Raw genomic sequence first — 21,168 nt, forward strand, 5'->3', positions numbered from 1 at the left:
AAAACTGAATGCCTACTTCAAACATTCGGGTGCCACTGCTCTTCGCAGGGTGGGATAGCTGATCATCAGACTTTGGCTTGGGTAATCCTCACCTTTGTGTCCTTAATAGAATTGAAACTTTCTGTTACAATAGCTACGAAATTTTTCATTCTGTGTCGGGGCTGGAGAAAAGAATTATGCTAGTTTAAAGCTTGTCTACTACTGAAGCCGCCATGCTCGCAACTGGTTTACAATAGAACCTATTTGGGGGGCATGGCCAAGATGGTGGCGGAGTAAGACGTGCTCCTCTACCATCCAGGACCTCTATTACTGCCAATAGCATTGTCCCGGTATAAATAATCACCATGTTGCCCTCTCCTGAGCTGCGTTACTGCCTGGGCCTTGCTCTATGGAGGCTTCTAGCACCGGAGCCGTTCGGACTGTGCTGCAGTGGCCGGAGCAACAAGCAGCGTGGCTGGCAAGATGGTGGTGGCCTGAGACGCAGGGACGCCGAACGTGCTGTACCACTTTCCTCCTGCAGCATGGTGGCTAACGAGCAGGTCGATTCCACGGGACCTCTCCGGGGCATAGAGGGGACCACATTATGAACCTTGGGCTCCAGCCCATCACCCACTGATCGCAAATGTTCAACCAGAGAGGCACAAGATGGCACCTCCCCATGCACTCATCCTGCGCCCAGCGCCACCCTGCTTTGAGACAGAAGCACCAGTCCCCGAAAGGCAGGCAGAAAGAAGCAGGTGATCCCGGCTGGAAGAGCAGAGGGAGAGGGGCCCCCAGTGTCTTGGAGGAGACCTGCCTATCCGGTGAGGTTCACATGGGTACTGGGGTGTCCACTGGGACCCCTAGCACCGGGTGCGCTGCCAGGAGGGGGGTGGCACATTACAGTGAGTACAGAGGCTATAGGGCAGCGATGAGCGCTCTGTGGTGGGCCTGTGTGGGGGGTGACTCGCGTAGACCTGCTGCCTTTACTGACCCCGCCCATGATCTTTACGTGCCCTGCCAATCTGTCTGTTAGTAGTGGACTGCTCCTCCCCCCCCCCCACACCCCCCCCTCCGGTGCTTCTGAATCCACGTGCGGACTCCCCGAGGAGAGGTCTCCCATCGTGAGGCCTGCTGGACGACTCGCCTAACGGATCGTGGAGACACAATGGCCAGAGACCCCCAGCACTCACTCGACCTCGCAGGTCATGACAGCGGCTAAAAGCACGCTTGACTAATCCGTGGGGGTTATGCTCACCCACTCCACACCAGGTTCCTCCAATAACTCAACCCTGGCCTCGCAATGGTCTCTGCAAGTGGACACAGAGGAGGCCCCTGTCTTAGTACAGGCCCTAGTGGCCCGGGCCTTCTTGGTCTCCCTATTTGACTCTCTTAAGACAGACATTCAGGACCTCAAAAAGGATCTGTGGGAGGTGAGACCGGACCTGTCCTCTGGGTGAGCGAGTCTCCTCCCTGGAAGATAATGAATCGGCCATAAGCTAAGAAGTGGAAATGCTTCAAAAGGAGATCATAAGCAAATCGATGATGTTTTATACCAAATAAAAAATAGAGTAAAAAAAAAAAAGAGATCATAAGCCTTCATGAGCAACACAACCACCTTTGGACCCATGCAGAGGACCTCTTGAACTGACCCTGTCGTAATAACGTCTGCATCAGGGGAATCCCCTTGGGGTCCAAGGGCTTTGACATCCAGGGATACGTACTGGCCATGTTTAGCTCTATCCTGGGCTGGGCTGAGTACTATGAACTAAGGCTGGATAGGGCACACTGCGTAGGTCGCCCTGTAAGGTTCAACGCCAGACCACCAGACATACTGGCCTGCGTACACAACTTTCAAACCAAGGAAGACCTCCAGTGAAAAGCCAGAAACCAGCAACCGGCCCACTTCCGTGGAGATTAAATTAGACTCTCTCAAGAAGTCTCACTACTCACCCTCCAGCCTTGCAGGGACTTTAAACCAGCTACTGAGTCCCTTCGGGCCAAAAAGGTATCCTGTGGCTGGGGGCATCCCCTTAGATTGGTCTTCCGCTGAGGGTGTCAATTCTTTCAACCAAACACACTCGGAAGCCTGCTTCATTCTCAGTCTGCCAGGAAATTCCACTACCCACTTCTCACCTGGCTCCCCTCGGGCCTCCCCCGTGGGACTGTCAGCAAGGGCAAAAAGCTGGCAAACGCAAGAAACATCCACGCCCCTTCCTAAGGAGCACCCTCAGTAATGCTAAGATGTTTCGGACTGCTAGGCATCAGGTACTGGCAAGCCTAATACATGATTTTGGCTCTATTAACAACATGACTAACGTGGCTGTGATCAAGGTGCAACTCATTTCCTCTCGGCTTCAACTGGAAAACCTTCACTTTACACTTGTTACCATCTACACACACAACAATCACCAGGAGAAGTTAATCACAGGAGCCTTCTTTTCTGTGTTCCAATCCCCAGATGCTACCTTACTAGTGGGAGGGGACCTCAACCCAGATATGAACAAAGACATAGAACGTTCCGGCCAACACTTTGGCCAATCCAGGGCCTTCTTGACACAGGGTCTAGGTGGCTGGATGACTGGATTGGCTGATGTCTGGCACCTTTTCCCCACTAATACACCGGACTATACATATTACTTCACAGCACTGAAAACCTACTCCTGCATCAACCACTTTTTTGGTGTCCCCTGTGATACAGGCCCTTAGCCAAGAGGACTACATTGGCCCCATGTTGCTATGTCCCTATCTGGCCATGCCCCCCTCTCCCTAGTCCTACAGGTGGATCTGTGGCAGCACCAGTCCTCTCACTGGATGCTCAGAGACAGTCTCCTCCAGCCTAAATCCACAACAGAGATGTTGTGAAAAGTGATCAGCGACTACCTCCAGAACGACGACTCGGGGGAGAAACCATTGGTCTCTATGGGAGATTTTGACGCTGGTGTTCGGAGGGGAACTAATCACTATTTCAGCAGCCGATAACCACCGCCGAAAGGAGAAAAGATTGAGTCTAGAGCAAATAGTGTTCGAGTCCATTCATAAACTTTAAGATGATTCAGCATTGCGCTTTGTTCTTGGTCCGGCAGAACCATGAGTTCGATGCAGTTGATGTGTAGTGTATTTTCGAACGCGGACCATTTTCTGCCAGTGGAAAATTACCTACATCTTGGACTCCATGTTGTGCCGCTGGCGTCGGCTCGATCACTAGTTTCATTTGGGCTCTGAAGATGGCTCGCCCATTCCAGACATGCATGGGTGTGATCCACAAATGTATCTCCCATCTGGATTTGTCCAGGAAAAGGACTCTTTCAAAGTATGTGAGGACCTGTCAAAGGTGAAAGGCCTTTAGGTATTGGAGGGCCCGATAGTGCATGGGTCCCAGAAAGTGGCCTGTATCGAAGATAATAGAAACCCACTATCCTGGCAATCTGCTGTAGGGAAGCGGTCAGCCTAGCTGCAGTTTTCCATAATTCGTGTCTGATTTTGGCAAGCTTTCATAGGAAGGATTTAAGATGGCTCGAACCGAGTCTACCACAAAGGCCAAGAAAGCGAGTGTCTGTGTCCGGGAGAAGATTGAATTCGCCCCATTTATGATAAATCTCAGTGACTCCAAGAGTTCCACTGTTATTTGTAGCTGTTCTGACTGAAGAGAGTTGGCTGGTGAAAGTTGGAATGGGGATCTGTAAAATTCGATTTGATATTTCTGAATAGTTCGAAGGACCCATGAGTCTGTTGTAATTGTTCTCCAATTGTGGGCAAAACCTTCCGCCCAACTTTTGTGGCAAAAAAAGTTGTACAATTACTGTGAGAGGTACCTTGGTTGCTGCCTCCTCTGGGATCTCCCCTGGAGCATCGCTGGTGAGGGTAGCTAGTAGTGGGGTCAAAACCTCAGACTCTTGAGGGGGTCCTGTCATTGTCCCCGTTTGGATATCTGGCCTCTGGAAAGTGCTCGATACTGGAGAAAATGGACACAAGCTTGCTCAGCTCTTTTATATCTCCAAAATGTCCCCCTGTGCAATTTGGCCTGCTTCTGAGGTTGCTAGGTCCCCCAGGTCTGGGTCTATTTTGATAGTAGAGATCTGCACTGCTCCATGGAAAGGGCGTAGTTGGCATTAACCAGGAAGAATGAGGGCCAATTTAGCTCACCCAGAGAGTATGTCTGGAGCTATGAGCCCGATGTCTTGGCGACCTCACCATGTCGAGGATTTTGGCCAGAGGACTGAATATCTCTAGGAGCATGTCCAGGGTGGCAGGAAAGGGGAGATTTTCGAACCCCAGAGGATGAGCATGACCAATAAACGCCCTCTTGAGTCTGTCAAAACTTCTAGGTCGACCCCAGGGTTATGTATGCGTCTTCTCTTTGTATCTATGGGTCTTTTCATGCTGCCCTAGAGGTTGGGAAACCAAAGATCCAACAAGGTCTTCCCTCAGAAAGAAGGGTTTGAAGTACTTTTCTGCTGTTTGCATGAGTTTATTCTCTATGGGCGCCACTGTATCTGAGGTTGCTTCATGTATGAAGGCGCCAATCTCCTCACAGAAATTGTCGTCACTTGGGAATTAGGAGACACTCCTCTTCCAAGTAAGAGTTTTCAGACTCCTGCATTATTTATGTATAAGCAAGATGCTACTGGGGGTTACCCATGGATTAATGTGTGGCCTAGGGGGCCACTCGGGTAGTCCAAAGCCCAGGTACACCACATGCCCACTGGATCTTGAGGAACCAGTTAATAATGAGGAGAGGAAAATAAAACTGGGGCGCTGTCCTAGCGCTAGTACTATGCCTCAATGGCATCAGATTTAAATACAGACCCCTTACTAGGACAATCAGACTCCTGGCGGCAGGGGCAGTTTCTCAAACACACTCTGTGGCCGGGCGTGCTACTCTATGCCCTCAGGAAATTACTTGAGTGAGCGTGGCAGCCGCAGGGAAAAGAGATTTGCACCCAAGTGCAATGCATTAAAGAAAACGGTGGGCCTCCTCTGGCAGCCAGATGACCGCACCGCAACACCATTCCCTGACTCCTCCTTCTGAGGCAAAGATAAACCTGAAACGTGAGTGGCCACAAAGCAGTGTCTGAGTGTTCCCGCAGCCATGCTGAGAGAGAAAAGAGCAGTTAAGTATAAAAAGCAAACAAACAAAACAATCTATTGCCCAGGATGCACAAGGCACTTACCTTGTGGCCACTGGAGCTGTAGAGAAAGAGTCAACAAGAAATTGTAAGGAAAGACCCCATATGCTGTTTGGCGCGGTTGATGTTATGCTGGTTTTCCCAATCGTTCATTTGAAATTATGTTTGTCTGAAATGGCTGCTGGTACAATAAAAGTGAAGAGTGTAGACCCGAATTCTCGCTTCCGGTCCTGACATAGAATTGTACTCTGTTCAGAAAGTTAAGTGACAAAGAAGTAACAGCTCTGTAAAAGAAAGTGATAAATATTATATTGGATGTTAAAAATGCTCCCACTAGTAAGTCAGAAGATATGTCAAGCGAACCAGGTTACAAATATTTCTTCTGTTTAACTGCATCCATCTAGTGGCTTGTATAGAGGGTAGGATAAACATTATTAGAATTCACTGGCACTTTAATAAACTCTCTGAATATTAGCCATTGTTTATCTTCAACCAACCTCTTGTCTGTAGGTCTGCTTTGCCTTGCTGCTTTGCATCGTATTATAGCTGTTTAGTTAACGCTCTAGTTTGTTCGAACGGTATTTCATAGGCCCTTCGTTTGCATTTGCCTTTCTGAGAGCCTCTGGTTAGTATAACAAGATAAAAGTGTGTAGCTTTTATTGTTATGGATATATTATTCTATTTGACAGGAAAAACATGCAAGGCATCCTTTATTTTAATTTTTAGACAGATTGCTATCCTCAAATTAATCCAACAGTATTTTTTTGTGTATTCAGTCAGTCAAGAAAGTCTTTATTCGATTTTCATCATAAAAGACATACTATACAATACAGCATAAATCCAGGTAAAATTAAATTGGGTATACATAGACTCGAGACTGGAACAATCAATAAAACATATAGTGATTGTAAACGAAATTCATGAGAAGTAGACAATCTTGCTAATGTACATAGTTCATAAAATACACAATGTTTAAGGTCTCATATTCTGGGACCGAATTATCCATGCCCAACTGACAAATTTAGATACGCATATAACAATAAATTTTGAGGTTTCAGATTGTAAAATTCTTCTGGCAACCAATGCGGATCTGGTACCCAGCGAGCGACATACAGGCCAAAGCCAGGCTTGTCTGGGTTGTGAATACGTTGGGCAACAGAAGAGGAAGTGGTCAACTGTTTTCACCTCCTCCACACAAAAGGGACATTTGTCAGAACTACCAGAATTCCACAAGCAGGTTAACCCTCTGAGCGGGAGAGAACCTACTCTTAGCTGATGATAGAGTTTATGATCTAACGGTTTTGTAATAATGTCCCAATATTCCTCGTAGTGGGGAGAGTCCTTAATGGCAAGGAATAAAGCAGTCATACAGCTTCCCATAACAGAAGTCACCCTCTTTTCCCTGATCCTGCTCCAATAAATTTCCTTAAGACGCTTCTTAGGGGGGAAGACGGCAGTAACTGGATCCACCCATAAGGATCCCAGCCCCATATCCATCAGGCAAGCCTTTATTCCTTTTGCGTATTCATAATCACATTACAACACTAAGGTTTCCAGATGCTAAAAAGCAGCAGATATTCTGGCTGCTAAGCTCACAGTTCCCCCTGCTCTAGTTAGACTGGGAAAGTGCCACATTCCTTACAGCAGAACCCTGGTGGATAAACCCTTTGACCAACGACCCTGCAACACTGGGCTGTCAGTCGCTATATCCAGGATCGCCTGTTCTGTTTAAGGTAGCTGTTCCATTAGCCGTCCCATCATACTTTTTTCCTGTGCTCATCAACAGCTTCAACTAAGAGTCAAGTGCAGAAGGGGTACTTGGCCCTGTTTAGGATCCATAGTAGGGGCCCTAGGACTTTAGGATTAAAAGGTCTCAACCACCACAGCTGGGCCCAGTAGCTTCTGCATGCCTCGTGGCCCCCTGAAAGAGTTCTAAAATGGCCCCATCCACAACTGAGCTGTTACTAAGTGTTACCAGCAGGGGTCCTGTGTATGTGCCATGAGCTGCACACACAGCTTTTAATGTTTCACCTGCGAGGAGTATTTTCTGGGAACATTGGCAAACTTGTGGAGTTTGCACATAAGTTTGTTCTTAAGGAAGATGCACAACCATGTGTGCACAAGATGAGGGGTGGACCTTTGACAATTAATGAAGAGGTAATGGGAGAACTAAACAAATTTGAGAATTCTGACATTATTGAATACATTGAGTCCTTTGACTGGATGGCTCCCTTAGTTGTAGCCAGAAAAGCCTGTGGCCTTGTTAGGTTGTGCATCGACATAAGAGACCTTAATAAGAACATCTTCATTGATAAATTTCTTTACCACGTACTACTAAATTATTGGTACTTACCAGGATTATGGAAAAGTTTTCAATAATAGATGCGACTGCAGCTTACCACCCGGTTCCTTTGCATGAGCACAGTAAACCTCTTACTGCATTTATCACTCTAATAGAGCGTTGCCAGTTTAGGCGGGTTCCTTTTGGTTAGCTTCCACAGCAGTGATGTTTATATGCCTCATGTATTCATTGTTTAAGGTTGTAAAAAATGTCACTTTTTACCAAGATGACATATCGATCATGGAGGAAATTAAGGCGGAATATGATGGTACTCAAAGAAGACCTTGTGGAATCTATTAAGTTGGCTCCCAAACCTCAGAACAAAGATGAGGTACATGTGTTTTAGGGTTTGCCGAGTTTTATTCAAAATTTGTGAATAATTTGTCTGTGAAGATGTACAACATTAGACAATTGTTGAAAAATGAACACAAGTTTGAGTGATCCCAGGAGCGCCAACTTGCATTTGAAAGTATCAAGAAGGAAATATGGGAGGCACTATTTTTACAGGGGTTTGACCCAAAAAGTAAAAGCTTTGTTACTACTGATGCTTGTGGTAAGTCTTAGTACCAGTCTTATCTCCGATCAATGATGCTGGATGAAAGTTATTATAGGTTCGAGGCATGTGGGCTGCTGAATTCATATCTGTGCATAGATCGCCGCCTAGTGTTGGGTCCGGATGATTGCACATTGTTGTCCTGGAAGAGTCTTCGAAGTATCACGAGATAGGTGGCTCCTCCCCTGGACTACAGTGCGCATGGGCATCGCCTCCATCCCCAGATTGTTTTTTTCCGCCATTGGGTTCGGATGTGTTTCGGTTCCCTCTGTCGGAACCGATAGTGGTTTTACTTTTCTACTTGAGACCAAAAGGTCTTTAGGCGGGGCGTCGGTATTGTTTCGTTCGGGTTATCTTATTCTCAGCTCCGAACATTCTCTGCCCCTCCGCGTGCTCCCGGCGCGGACGGGCCTACTCGACGCTCCGAGTTCCTGAACATGGAACGGACTCCATTCAAGAGGTGCCCGGTGTGCACCTCCAAATATTCGCACCTCGACGTGCACCCTGTGTGCAACAAGTGCTTATCACCGGACCATGACGAGGCCAGGTGCATGGCCTGCTCAAAGTTCCGGTGCAAGAAGACCCTGAAGCATCGTCGGGCCGCTCGACTCCAGGCCCAGTTGTCGGCGCCCCCTGCGCCCCCGCCGGACAACATCTTTGAAGCATTTGAAGACGACGAGAATGTCTTTCAAGTTTCGGACTCTAGCCCTGCGTCGGAGGGAGAGGACTACGACGCAGAGGATGAGGAGTTTGATGAAGCCGGCGACGAGGTAGGGGACGACGATAGAGCCATTGCCACCGTGGGGGATAGCTCGGAGGAAGAGCACCCCCAGACTGCCTCAGGGGATACTCCCCGACATACGGCCCAGGTCGAGGGATCGCCTTCGGGCCTTACCCAAGACCTTGCTAATAGTCCAACTGCCCCGCCTCTCGGCCCGGCCGCGGACATTTCTGAGGCGCCACTCACGTTGAAGAAAACGAAAGTGAAGCCATCGGGATCTACACCATCGGTTTCGAAACCGAAAGTGAAAGCTCCACTGGTGGGGCAGAAGGCTCCAGAGGCGTCAACAACTAAAAAAGTCAAAATGGCCGACTTGAAAGGCCACGCCAAAATGGCCGACCCCAAGGCCTCGGGGTCGACGCCGAAGACGAAGGTGGTCGACGCGGCTGCGTCGGCACCGAAGATGGTCGAGGTCGACGACCCAAAGAAGGCTCCAAAGAAGCGCCAAAGCGATTCCAAGGCTCCGGCTGTGCCGGCTCCGACCGTAGGGGCCAAGGATGGCAAGGTGTCGACTCCGAAGACGCTGCCCCCGGCAGACTCGACTCCCGACTCAGGGAAATCGCTCGAGACAGTCAAGCCCTCTCCGGCCTTGACGAAGAAGGTCGTTGAATCCCTCCAACGGATTCGAAACGCTGAGGTTCCCGAACCAGAGGGAGTGAAGCCAAAGCCCGCATCGAAGCCGGCGAAGGCGCAAACGCCTATTCGCTACACCCTGCCGCCAAAGTCGGCGCCGAAGGCCTTCGCTCCGAAGCAAGGGGCGGACGTGCCCTCGAAGGAGACGTCGACGTCCAAAGCAGCGTTGGTGGTGTCGAAGCTTCGGCTCCAGCCACTCGCGGAGGAAGAGCGCCGAGAGGTCATCATCGACGCCAATACTGGGAAATTGTCCCTCCTCAAACGGAAAATCACCAGGGAGCCAGTGCTGGAACATTTTCGGATTCCTCTTAAGAACAAGAAGGACTCGACGGGCGCTTCGGCCCCTATGGAGCCTTCGTCTCCCAGACATGTGGAACGTTCTCCAACGCGTTCTAACGCGGGGGAAGGTGACGATGAAGAGGAGGTCGAGTACAACTATCCGGCGTACTCGGATCCGGAGGAGGAACATGAACCTTGGTCGGCCGGAGCCGACCCAGATGACCCGCAATCGGGTCAGGAACCGCAGCTCTTTGCGGCAAAGACCTCACCAACGGAGGACTCTGCAGCCTTCAACGCCTTGATTGAGAGGGCTGCAGCTAACCATGATGTCGAGCTCCACTCAGATCCTGTGGATGTGGACTTTTTGTTTGACACCTTCTCAGTGGCCGAGAAGTCGGTCAAGACATTGCCAATGCTCAAAGGAGTGCTAAAGCACGCACCGGAGGTCTTCAAGGAGCCCACTCGGGCGCGTGTCATCAATCCTCGAATTGATAAAAAGTATAAGGCAGCGCCCTCAGATCCAACATACATCAAGGGACACTTGCTATTGGACTCTTTGGTTGTATCCAACGCTCGGAAGAGGGCAAATTCACAGACAACTGGTGACGCTCCTCCCCCAGACAAAGAGTCGAAAATATTCGAGGCCTCAGGGAAAAGGATTGCTGCACAGGCAGCTAACATCTGGCGTATCTCAAACACGCAGGCCCTACTTGCACGCTACGATAGGGCTCATTATGACACCCTAGAGACACTGTTGCAGCACTTACCTGACCAGTACAAGGAGGCTGGGGAGATGTTAATTCAGGAGGGCAAGCTGATCACTAACGCTTCCATCAAATGTGCGCTAGATGTAGATGACACTGCCTCCAGGGCGATCGACACTAGTGTGGTGCTGAGAAGACATGCATGGCTTCGCATATCAGGCTTTAAACCAGATATCCAAACAACCATACTCAACCAAACAGTTAATCCTGACCACCTGTTTGGCCCCGAGGTGGATGCGACACTGGAAAAAATGAAAAAAGACACAGACACTGCTAAATCTATGGGGGCCCTCCAATCTCAGCAGTTTCGGGGTGGTTCCTTTCGCCGCTCCAATTCCAGAGGCACCTCCAGGGGTCAAGCATCGCAATCCACCCAGTATTATAAAGGCAATACCCAGACCTCATACACAAACAAGGGTAGAGGTGGCTACAGAGGCAACAATGTCAAGGGCAGGGGACGTGGAAACAATAGCTCCAGGTCCACCGCCGCCAACAAGCAGTGACGTCTTGTCACTGCCCCCCGACCACTCAACACCGGTCGGGGGGAGACTCCAGCAGTTCCTGCCCGCGTGGAAATCCATCACCACGGACAGGTGGGTGAGATCTCTTATCCAGTACGGTTACTGTCTGGAACTTACTTCCACTCCACCAAACATTCCTCCAAGAAGCCGTCCTATGTCCGGCGAGCACTTGCACTTGTTGCAGCAGGAGGTCACAGTCATGCTGCAAAAAGGGGCAATCGAGCACATTCCACTGCAGGAAAGGGGAACAGGGGTTTACTCCCTGTACTTTTTGATCCCCAAAAAGGACGGATCCCTCAGGCCCATCCTGGACCTCAGGCCCCTCAACTGGTATATTCTCTCGGAGCACTTCCATATGCTCACGTTACAGCAGGTTCTCCCTCTGCTTCAACAGGGGGACTTCCTGGCCACACTGGACCTAAAGGATGCGTACTTTCATATTCCCCTGCATCCTTCACACAGGAAGTATCTCAGATTCACAATCCTAGACCAGCACTACCAGTTCAGGGTTCTGCCGTTCGGGGTCACCACAGCGCCAAGAGTCTTTACGAAGTGCCTGGCGACTGTGGCGGCGCATCTGCGACGCCAGAACGTCCACGTTTATCCTTATCTGGACGACTGGCTCATTCAGGCAAGGACAAAACAGCAGTGCGCAGACCACTTGTCCCGCACTATTCATCTCCTGCACGATCTGGGATTCTCGCTGAACTATCCAAAATCTCATCTCCAGCCCGCCCATGTACGGCAGTATCTGGGCGCGACGATAGACACGCTGGCAGCCACTGCGCAGCCAAATTCAGTGAGAATCGCCAGCATCCAGACTCTGATCCAACGATTCAGACCTCAGCACTCGCTTCCAGCGAAGGTGTTCATGCAGTTGATAGGCATGATGGCCTCCTGCATCTCCATCGTCCCGCACGCGAGACTACATATGCGTCCGCTTCAGGAGTGCTTGGCACGTCAGTGGACTCAGGCTCATGGGCAACTGACAGACCTAGTGTTGGTGAGCGGTCGGGCGTACAACTCTCTGCATTGGTGGAATCCACTAAACCTTTGCAAGGGCCGACCGTTCCAGGAGCCTGTGCCACAGATTATCCTGACGACGGACGCTTCTCTCCAGGGATGGGGAGCGCATGTACTCCATTACACGGTGCAGGGACTATGGACACTACAGCAGAGGAAGATGCACATCAACGTTCTGGAACTGATGGCAATCTTCATGGCTTTAAAGGCATTCAAAGTACATCTGTCCAACAAGGTTGTGTTGATCCGGACGGACAACATGACGGCCATGTACTACATCCAGAAGCAGGGAGGCACACACTCTCCGCAGCTGTCTCATCTGGCTCAGAGCATGTGGAAGTGGGCCATTCAGAGGAACATCTTCCTCATGGCGGAGCATCTCCCGGGCAAAGACAACCAGATGGCGGACCTGCTCAGCAGGCACAGCCACCAAATGCACGAGTGGGAGATACACCCATCAGTACTCCAACCGTACTTCCAAAGGTGGGGTCATCCAGAGATAGACCTGTTCGCCACAAAGGAGAACGCAAAATGCCAAAGCTTCGCCGCCAGGTTCCCACACCCGCAATCACAGGGCAATGCGATGTGGATGAACTGGTCAGGCAGATTTGCGTACGCTTTTCCCCCAGCACCTCTGATACCGCTGGTGGCACGCAAACTCAGGCAGCACTCGATGACTCTCATCCTGGTTGCTCCAACGTGGGCTCGCCAACCATGGTACACCACGTTTCTGGAACTCTCCGTGGTACCGCATCAAAGGCTTCATCTCACCCCCAGCCTTCTGACGCAGAGCCATGGCGACATTCAGCACCCAGATCCGCAACAGCTCAACCTGGCGATCTGGCTCCTGAAGTCCTAGAGTTTGGCTACCTCAATCTTCCCCCCGATTGTATGGACATCATTCGGGAGGCAAGGAAGCCCACTACTCGAGCTTGTTACGCAGCCAAGTGGAAGCGTTTTGTCATGTACTGTGTACACCACAATATTGACCCACTGGACGCTTCCATTCAGAACATTATTTGCTACCTGTTCCACCTGTACCAATGCAATTTGGCGTACTCTTCTATCCGCATTCATTTGTCTGCGATGGCAGCATACCTTCAAAATAGGCAACACCTGTCCCTTTTTAAGGTCCCTGCTATCAAGGCTTTTCTGGAAGGACTCAAAAGGGTCATTCCACCGCGGACACCACCAGCTCCAGAATGGAACCTCAATGTGGTTCTTACAAGGCTGATGGGTCCTCCCTTTGAGCCACTGCACTCTTGTGAGCTTCAGTTTCTGACTTGGAAGGTTGCTTTCTTAGTAGCAATTACATCGCTACGGAGGGTTAGCGAGTTGCAGGCGCTCACCATCCAGGAACCTTTCTTCCAAGTACACGCTAACAGGGTGGTGCTCCGCACTAACCCTAAATTCTTACCCAAGGTTGTATCTCAATTCCACATGAACCAAACAATTGAGTTACCAGTGTTTTTTCAAAACCCAGAGTCACTGGCGGAGCGGATGCTCCACACCCTTGATGTTAAAAGAGCCTTGATGTACTACGTCGACAGGACTAAAGATTTCCGTAAGACCAAGCAACTCTTTGTTGCTTTTGCCTCACACCACAAGGGAAATGCTATCTCCAAAGCTGGGATCGCTAGGTGGATAGTGAAATGCATTCAGATCTGTTACGCTAAAGCTAAACGCACTCTCACAATTCCACCAAGAGCCCACTCCACCAGAAAGATGGGGGCCTCTATTGCTTTCCTAGGTAACATTCCCTTAGAAGATATTTGTAGAGCAGCTACATGGTCTACCACACATACTTTCACTAAGCATTACTGTGTAGATGTGCACTCTAAACAGCAGGCAGCTGTTGGCCAGGCTGTTCTCAAAACGCTTTTTCAAACGGCTGCAGCTGGCACGGGCGGACGCCGCTAATGGAGGGACTGCTATGTATTCTATGCACAGATATGAATTCAGCAGCCCACATGCCTCGAACTGCAAATGCTACTTACCAGTATGCATCTGTTCTTGGCATGTAGGGCTGCTGACATTCATATCGCCCGCCCTCCTCCCCGGCGCCTGTAGCAGCTGCAGTATTTTTCTTTACACATATTTTCATACTCTTAGCATAGGGCATCACTTACATATGTCACTCCATCTCTGCCAATGGCTAAAAACAATCTGGGGATGGAGGCGATGCCCATGCGCACTGTAGTCCAGGGGAGGAGCCACCTATCTCGTGATACTTCGAAGACTCTTCCAGGACAACAATGTGCAATCATCCGGACCCAACACTAGGCGGCGATCTATGCACAGATATGAATGTCTGCAGCCCTACATGCCAAGAACAGATGCATACTGGTAAGTAGCATTTGCACTTTTGCTGCTAGTGCTTTGACACCAACTGAAGAGAAATATTTGGTTATAGAAAGAGAAATGTTGAGCTGTGTGTGGGGCTGAGACACTTTTGTCAGTGTGCGTGGGGAACAAGAGTGTTGCATATTGATCATAAGGCCTTGACAAAGGTACTTACCACAGATGGACTCACAAATGCTTCTCCTAGGATTGCAAGACAGTCTGTACAATTGTTGGATTACAATTATGATCTATCTATGTGCCAGGAGCACAGAATAAAGTTGCAGTTTTTCCGAGTAGATTGTCTCTACCTATGAAATTGGAAGTTAAGAGTGAATGGGAAGAGTATTTGGTTGCTAGTTTGTCTGAAGAGGAGATTTGAGGTGTGAAGTGGGATGACTAGGAAAGTGAGTTTCTCAAGTACAGTGTTTAGGGAAACTTATCCAAATTTTTGAAGAAAGGATGGCCTGGGAAGTTGTTAGATGAGCGCTTAATACCATTCTGGGAGGTGAGAAATTAGTTTTTGGTTGAGAATAATGTGTTATTGAGAGGCGGATGAATGATTCACTCAGTTACATTATATAACACAATCATTGCTTTGTCACTTGGATATAGTTAAAGCAAAAGGTAGAGCTGAACAGTATTATTGGTGGCCAGGGATGAATAGGGAAGTTGAGTGTTGTGTGTGAATGTGTTTAATTTCTGGATTCTGATAAATCACGTTATGTATAAAACCCCTTTGCATCCCATTGTTCCCCTGCAAATGCCTTGGAAGAGATTGCAGTAGATATCTTTGGAACAGTCCATGGTAAGGAAGGAGTCAGTAAGTTGTCCATAGTAGTGGTGGATCACTTCTCAAAAAGGCCAGATGTTAAGGTTGTTTCTATTGCTAATGCAAAAGTGGTGGTAAATATTTTGGAAGAAATTTGTCATAAGGAAGGGCTTCCTAAGTCTATAATTACGGACCATGGGTGTCGATTTCTGTTATATTTGTTTTTCTGAGTTTATTGTGAAGAATGGTATCATGCACAAGATCACCTCTATCTAACACCCTTCAGGAAATGGTGGAGTTGACAACGCAGTTCAATAGCGGATGTGAATGCGAAGGCTGTGTACTGCCATCAGGCTTGAGATTGGAATAAACCTTGCTGGAAGAATTACAGCCTCTTCGTTTGTATCTGGAACATAACATTCAGTACATAACAGAACGCAACACCAAACCTTCCACAAAACACTTGATATCATTAGGCTAGAAAATCTGTTCAGAGCCAAGGGAGAAGCAGACCCTCCAGACACCCAGAAAGGCAAGAGCCCAGAGATGATGTCCTCTCAAACCTCTGACACTGAGCCCTGAGGTACTCTGGCCTGATACCAGACCACACTTGGGGCCAAAATCCTGCAGCAGACGCGGCAAGCCAGCCATCACGACCTCCAAAGTGTCCCTAGACCAAGGCAGAATACCGCTCCTGAAAGAGTTGGGCATCAAATCGGAGTCCAGTCTAGACAGGCACTGACATTCAGGTTTAGCTCCACAAGTGGACACGTCTGGACCCAGAGAGCCTTCTTCAATGTTGTGCAAGCCTCCACCAAAAGGTGCCGAGCCATACTTTTCCTTGACACCAGGATGTTTAACAATCCTCTTTGGAGTTGAAGTTGACACCAAAATTCCTACCTAGACCAGTGCTGCTGGATCCCTTGGCGTCCAGATCCGACACCACAGAGGAATCAATCCAACTGACAGAAGTCCTCAACAGGAAACAAAAGAATGTATTCATCCACTCCTCTTTGAGGAAGATTCCAGCCAAGCCCACTACTCCTGAGCTCAGTCACATACCTGTCTGAAATTCCCAAGAAACACAGGTTAGCCTTTGAGTAGGTGTCACCCTTTGAGCCTCCTTCACCTCTGGGGACCAAAAGCTTTAGTGCCCACCATTGCCTCCCCGCTACTAGGTGTTCCCCTTCACCACTGCTCCCCCCCACACTGTGTCACACCACAGCCTGACTCTCAGTAAACCACTCCTGAGTCTCCTCGCACAGATGCAGACACTTGTAGACCATACCTTCCTCAGGGCTTAAGGTTGGAGCCTTTAGCACCATGGGAGGGCTACAGTCTAGATCCTGTCAGTGTAGATCCTGCCAAAGAAACAGATCTAGTCTCTAACCCTGCTATGCCCTCCCCACCTGATGTCACCACCAGTTATCATGTGGTAATCCATTGGACCCTCTTTATCACATTGTGAATATGCATATTTGTGTCCAGAACAAGGACGATTTCCTTGTTGAGACTCTTAAAGTCAGAGATTGGTACAGTCCAGCCCCATTTTCAAAGGCATTTTGAAATTGACAATGATAATTTCCAGGGGAGAGTGAAAACCCAGAGGTCAAGTACCATTCAACTCACTGTCTGTACACATGGCTCGCATATCTTCATCTGTACAGGCAATGTCCCATGCTCAACAAGAAAAGTAAGCAGATAGACGTTATGGTAAGCGTATGGCGGTGGGGGTTGCTACTCATTGGTGGATTGCAAATTCTGTATGCCTGCTGAATTGTTTTAACAGACACCACTGGGAGGAAATAGGAGACCTCATGAAACACCTCCCTATGGCTCACAGGAAAAGAGGAAAGGAGCTGGTGGCTGAAGTTAAGGGAATATCTAATACAAACATTAAATGTGGCCTAGATGCCAAAGACACTGTCTCCATAGGCTCTAAAATCGGCATCCTCTTACACTGCCATGCTTTGCTTCGCCAATGGACTATTTGTCCCCCTCCTCCACCGGCCTCCTAATTGTACACCACCTGTTTGGGGAAGACTGAGGGCTTTTGTACCCCTGTCGGAAAGAATTACATCAGACAGATGGGAGCTCTCTGTAGTATGGTAAGGGCACTACCTAGTGTTCTACACCAAATATTCTGCCTCAATAGCAAGTCCTCAACTCAGACTATCTTCGGCTGCTCAAGACCGCGGTGCAGGTGCTTCTTGGGAAAGAAGCCATTGTGTTGGTGCCCTCATACCAGTATGGAAAGAGTGTACTCCCTCCTCTTCTTAATACCCAAAAAGGATAAGCCCATCCTACCTATCCTAGACCTTCAGCTGCTGAACCAATGCATTCTGTCAGAGAATTTTGACTTAACCTCTCTCAGGATAGCATCCTGCTGCTCTGACAAGGGGGCTTCATAGCAGTGCTGGACTTAAGTCGCCAACTTCGATTTCTCCATCATCATGCCCAAAACCGTAACTTGCTTTGTGGCAAGTGGACCGCACTACCAGTTCGAAGTTTTACTCTTCAGGGTCACCCCAGCTCCAGGGGTGTTCTCAAAATGTTTGAAATGTGGTATCCGTGCAACTGTGCAGAAATGCTATTCCCATCTTTACATAGCTAGACTGGCTGATCAAGAGTAGCAGTACTGCACCTAGTACACATTCAAATAGTAGTGTCCTTACTCCATCAGTTAGGATTCACAATTAGCACGAAAATGTCCCACCTTTGGCACCAATTGATCCAGCCCTTCCTATGGTCCACTCTAAATGCTGTCATTGGAAAGCATAGAGAGGGTGATGGCGTTCCAAAAGTTGCTGGCTCTTTTTCAGATAGCCTGTCATCTTACTGAAAAGGTGGTAATGAAGTTGTTGGGGATGATGGCTTCTTGCTTTGCCATAGTGCTGTGTACCAGTTTGCACAGGCGCTCACTTCCGGAGTGCCTTCCGAGGCAAACGCCACAAGCGGAAGATCAATGGAAGTTTTGGTGAAGGCCAAAACTCTGCACATTCTCTTGTGTTGAATCTGCAACAAGTTGTTGCTGGCAGGCTTTTTTGTTTCAAACACCTTCCGCAAGTGACCGGTACCACAGATTCCTTACTCATGTGGTTGGGAGATCACCTCCACCACGTGACTGTTCAGGGCACCTGAACCCCACTATATCAGGATTGGCACATCAACTACCTAGAGCTCTTGGCCATCCATCTAGCCCTAATGGGTTCCCACAAACTCATGCAGGGCAAAACAGTTGTATAAAGATGGACAGCATACTGGCCTTGTACTACATCTAGAAACGAGTGACATCCGCTCCCCCAACTGCCTGTGCTCACCCCAGAAATTTGTCATTGAGCTTTTTGCAACAACATTCATCAGTTAGTAGAGCATCTGCTGAAGGCAGATAACAGTTTTGTGTTCACACTAAGCAGAAAAGATTAAGAAGTCAATGAATGGCAACTGAATCCTCCAGAGGGCCCTCAACTATTGACCTACTCGCCACCCCTGAAAACTCAAAATACCAAATCATTGACTCCAGGTACCTATGCCCACAATTATTGGGTAATACATTATGTATGGACTGGTCAAGAATATTTACTTAAGCTTTTGCTCCTCTCCCATTTATTACAAATGTGGCGAGGAACATGAGACCGGTATCCATGACTCTCATCCTAGATCCACCAACCTGGGCCATTCATTCCATACCTCTGGAGATGTGGGTCAGTCCACATGAGAAACTGTTGCTGAAGCTGGACCTTCTCACTGGGCATCAGGTTCTTCTCAGAAAACCAGACTCCAAACAACTTAACCTAGCAATTTGGTACCAGAGGTGCTATCATTCTGTAACCTCAAGGTCCCAGAGGAATGCATGCACATTCCGTGCGCGATGTGCAAGCCCACTACACACGGTCTGCTATGCAGCAAAGAGTTACTCCTCCCTAAAAGGCTCTGTGCAAGACATGATCCTCTACCTGTTACATCTCTAAAGGCTGGAATAGCATCCACCTCCATGATTTAACATCTGGCTGCAGTATTAACATACATACAAAACAGGGAACATACGTTCCTTTTCAAAATCCCTGTTCAAGCTTTCATGGAGGGCCTCAAAATGGTTATACCACCCAGAACTAGTAGTTAAAATCATGTATCATGTAAAATCATACAGAAAAGGGGGTGGTGATGAACAGAGTGTCTGAATTAAGCAGACCACTCTTACCCAGTCCAAAGATCAGGGCTTGATCCATCACCGTTATTTATCTCACTGCACCATCCCAGCTCAGAACCTGGCTATATGCAAATCAGTCTGTCCCTGGCCCAGTGCATCATGGGAACAGGGCAGACTAAACTACCAAGCCAATTCTTCACCAGAAAGGAGACAAGCTACCGGGGACCGGTTTCTGGCATTTCAGCCGTCTTCGGCCCGGCTTGCTTGAATCCTGATGGTGCAGTGAGAAAGGGACTCATGTCTGAGTATACCCTGCCACACCTATAGTGGCCAAAAACGATTCAGAAAAGGGGGTGGTGATGAACAGAGTGTCTGAATTAAGCAGACCACTCTTACCCAGTCCAAAGATCAGGGCTTGATCCGTCACCGTTATTTATCTCACTGCACCATCCCAGCTCAGAACCTGGCTATATGCAAATCAGTCTGTCCCTGGCCCAGTGCATCATGGGAACAGGGCAGACTAAACTACCAAGCCAATTCTTCACCAGAAAGGAGACAAGCTACCGGGGACCGGTTTCTGGCATTTCAGCCGTCTTCGGCCCGGCTAGCTCATTGCACCATCAGGATTCAAGCAAGCCGGGCCGAAGACGGCTGAAATGCCAGAAACCGGTCCCCGGTAGCTTGTTTCCTTCCCAGTACAAGAATTGGCTTGGTAGTTTGGTCTGCCCTGTTCCCATGATGCACTGGGCCAGGGTCAGACTAATTTGCATATAGCCAAGCTCTGAGCTGGGATGGTGCAGTGAGCTAAAAAACGGTGATGGATCAAGCCCTGATCTTTGGACTGGGTAAGAGTGGTCTGCTTAATTCAGACACTCTGTTCATCACCACCCCCTTTTCTGAATCATTTTTGTCCACCATAAGCGTGGAAGGGTATACTCAGATGTGAGTCCCTAGCTCATTGCACCATCAGGATTCAAGCAAGCCGGGCCGAAGACGGCTGAAATGCCAGAAACCGGTCCCCGGTAGCTTGTTTCCTTCCCATTACAAGAATTGCCTTGGTAGTTTGGTCTGCCCTGTTCCCATGATGCACTGGGCCAGGGTCAGACTAATTTGCATATAGCCAAGCTCTGAGCTGGGATGGTGCAGTGAGCTAAAAAGCGGTGATGGATCAAGCCCTGATCTTTGGACTGGGTAAGAGTGGTCTGCTTAATTCAGACACTCTGTTCATCACCACCCCCTTTTCTGAATCATTCATGTAAAGTCATAGACCGGTCTAAGTTCTTCCATATGACATTAAATGCATACAATCCAGCTATGCCAAGGACAAGTGCACACTATCTGTGCCCACTAAGGAATGCTTCACCACCAAGAAGGAAGACACTGTGGCATTCCTAGGTAACATCCCTTTGGCAGTGGACTGTAAAGCTGTCACTTGCTCAGCTTCTCATGTTCACAAGACACTACTCTGATGCAAGCCCCTCAACAGGCTTTAGTTGGCCAAACTGTGTTAAAAACAGTATTTCAAACATCTGTGTCGGTTCGCTAGCCAACGCTTTGGGAAGAAATTGCTTTACTGAGTATGCAGAGTATCTGTATCTAGAGCCACTCATCCAACGAAAATCTGTTTATTCGTGTAGTGCTGTAGATTCACATGCACTCATCCTCTTCCCCAGAAGCCAGCAATGATCTCTCTTCCTTTTTCAACTTGCATTTCACGATGCACTGGTTACCTGTCTTCCACGGTAGACTCCATTTACACTACTCACCTGTTGAATGTTAAACAGTTTGAAGTGGAGGCTTTGTCCTGGTGCATTGTTGATTGAAGGAGGAGACACAACATATCTAGTGATTCAAAACCTCTAGAAAGATAAACAAGTTGCAAAATTCTGGGCCCTACTCTCAA

General features: G+C 48.7%; 1 protein-coding gene across 2 annotated transcripts in view; it reads left to right on the top strand.

Moving 5' to 3' along the window:
• The window catches only part of TRAPPC13 (trafficking protein particle complex subunit 13), a 373,612-nt gene that overhangs the window by 126,321 nt on the left and 226,123 nt on the right, over positions 1–21,168 (top strand). The window lies entirely within an intron of this gene.

This window comes from Lissotriton vulgaris, chromosome 3_1 (genome assembly GCF_964263255.1).
Source record: "Lissotriton vulgaris chromosome 3_1, aLisVul1.2, whole genome shotgun sequence".
NCBI classification, from domain to species: Eukaryota; Metazoa; Chordata; class Amphibia; order Caudata; family Salamandridae; genus Lissotriton; species Lissotriton vulgaris.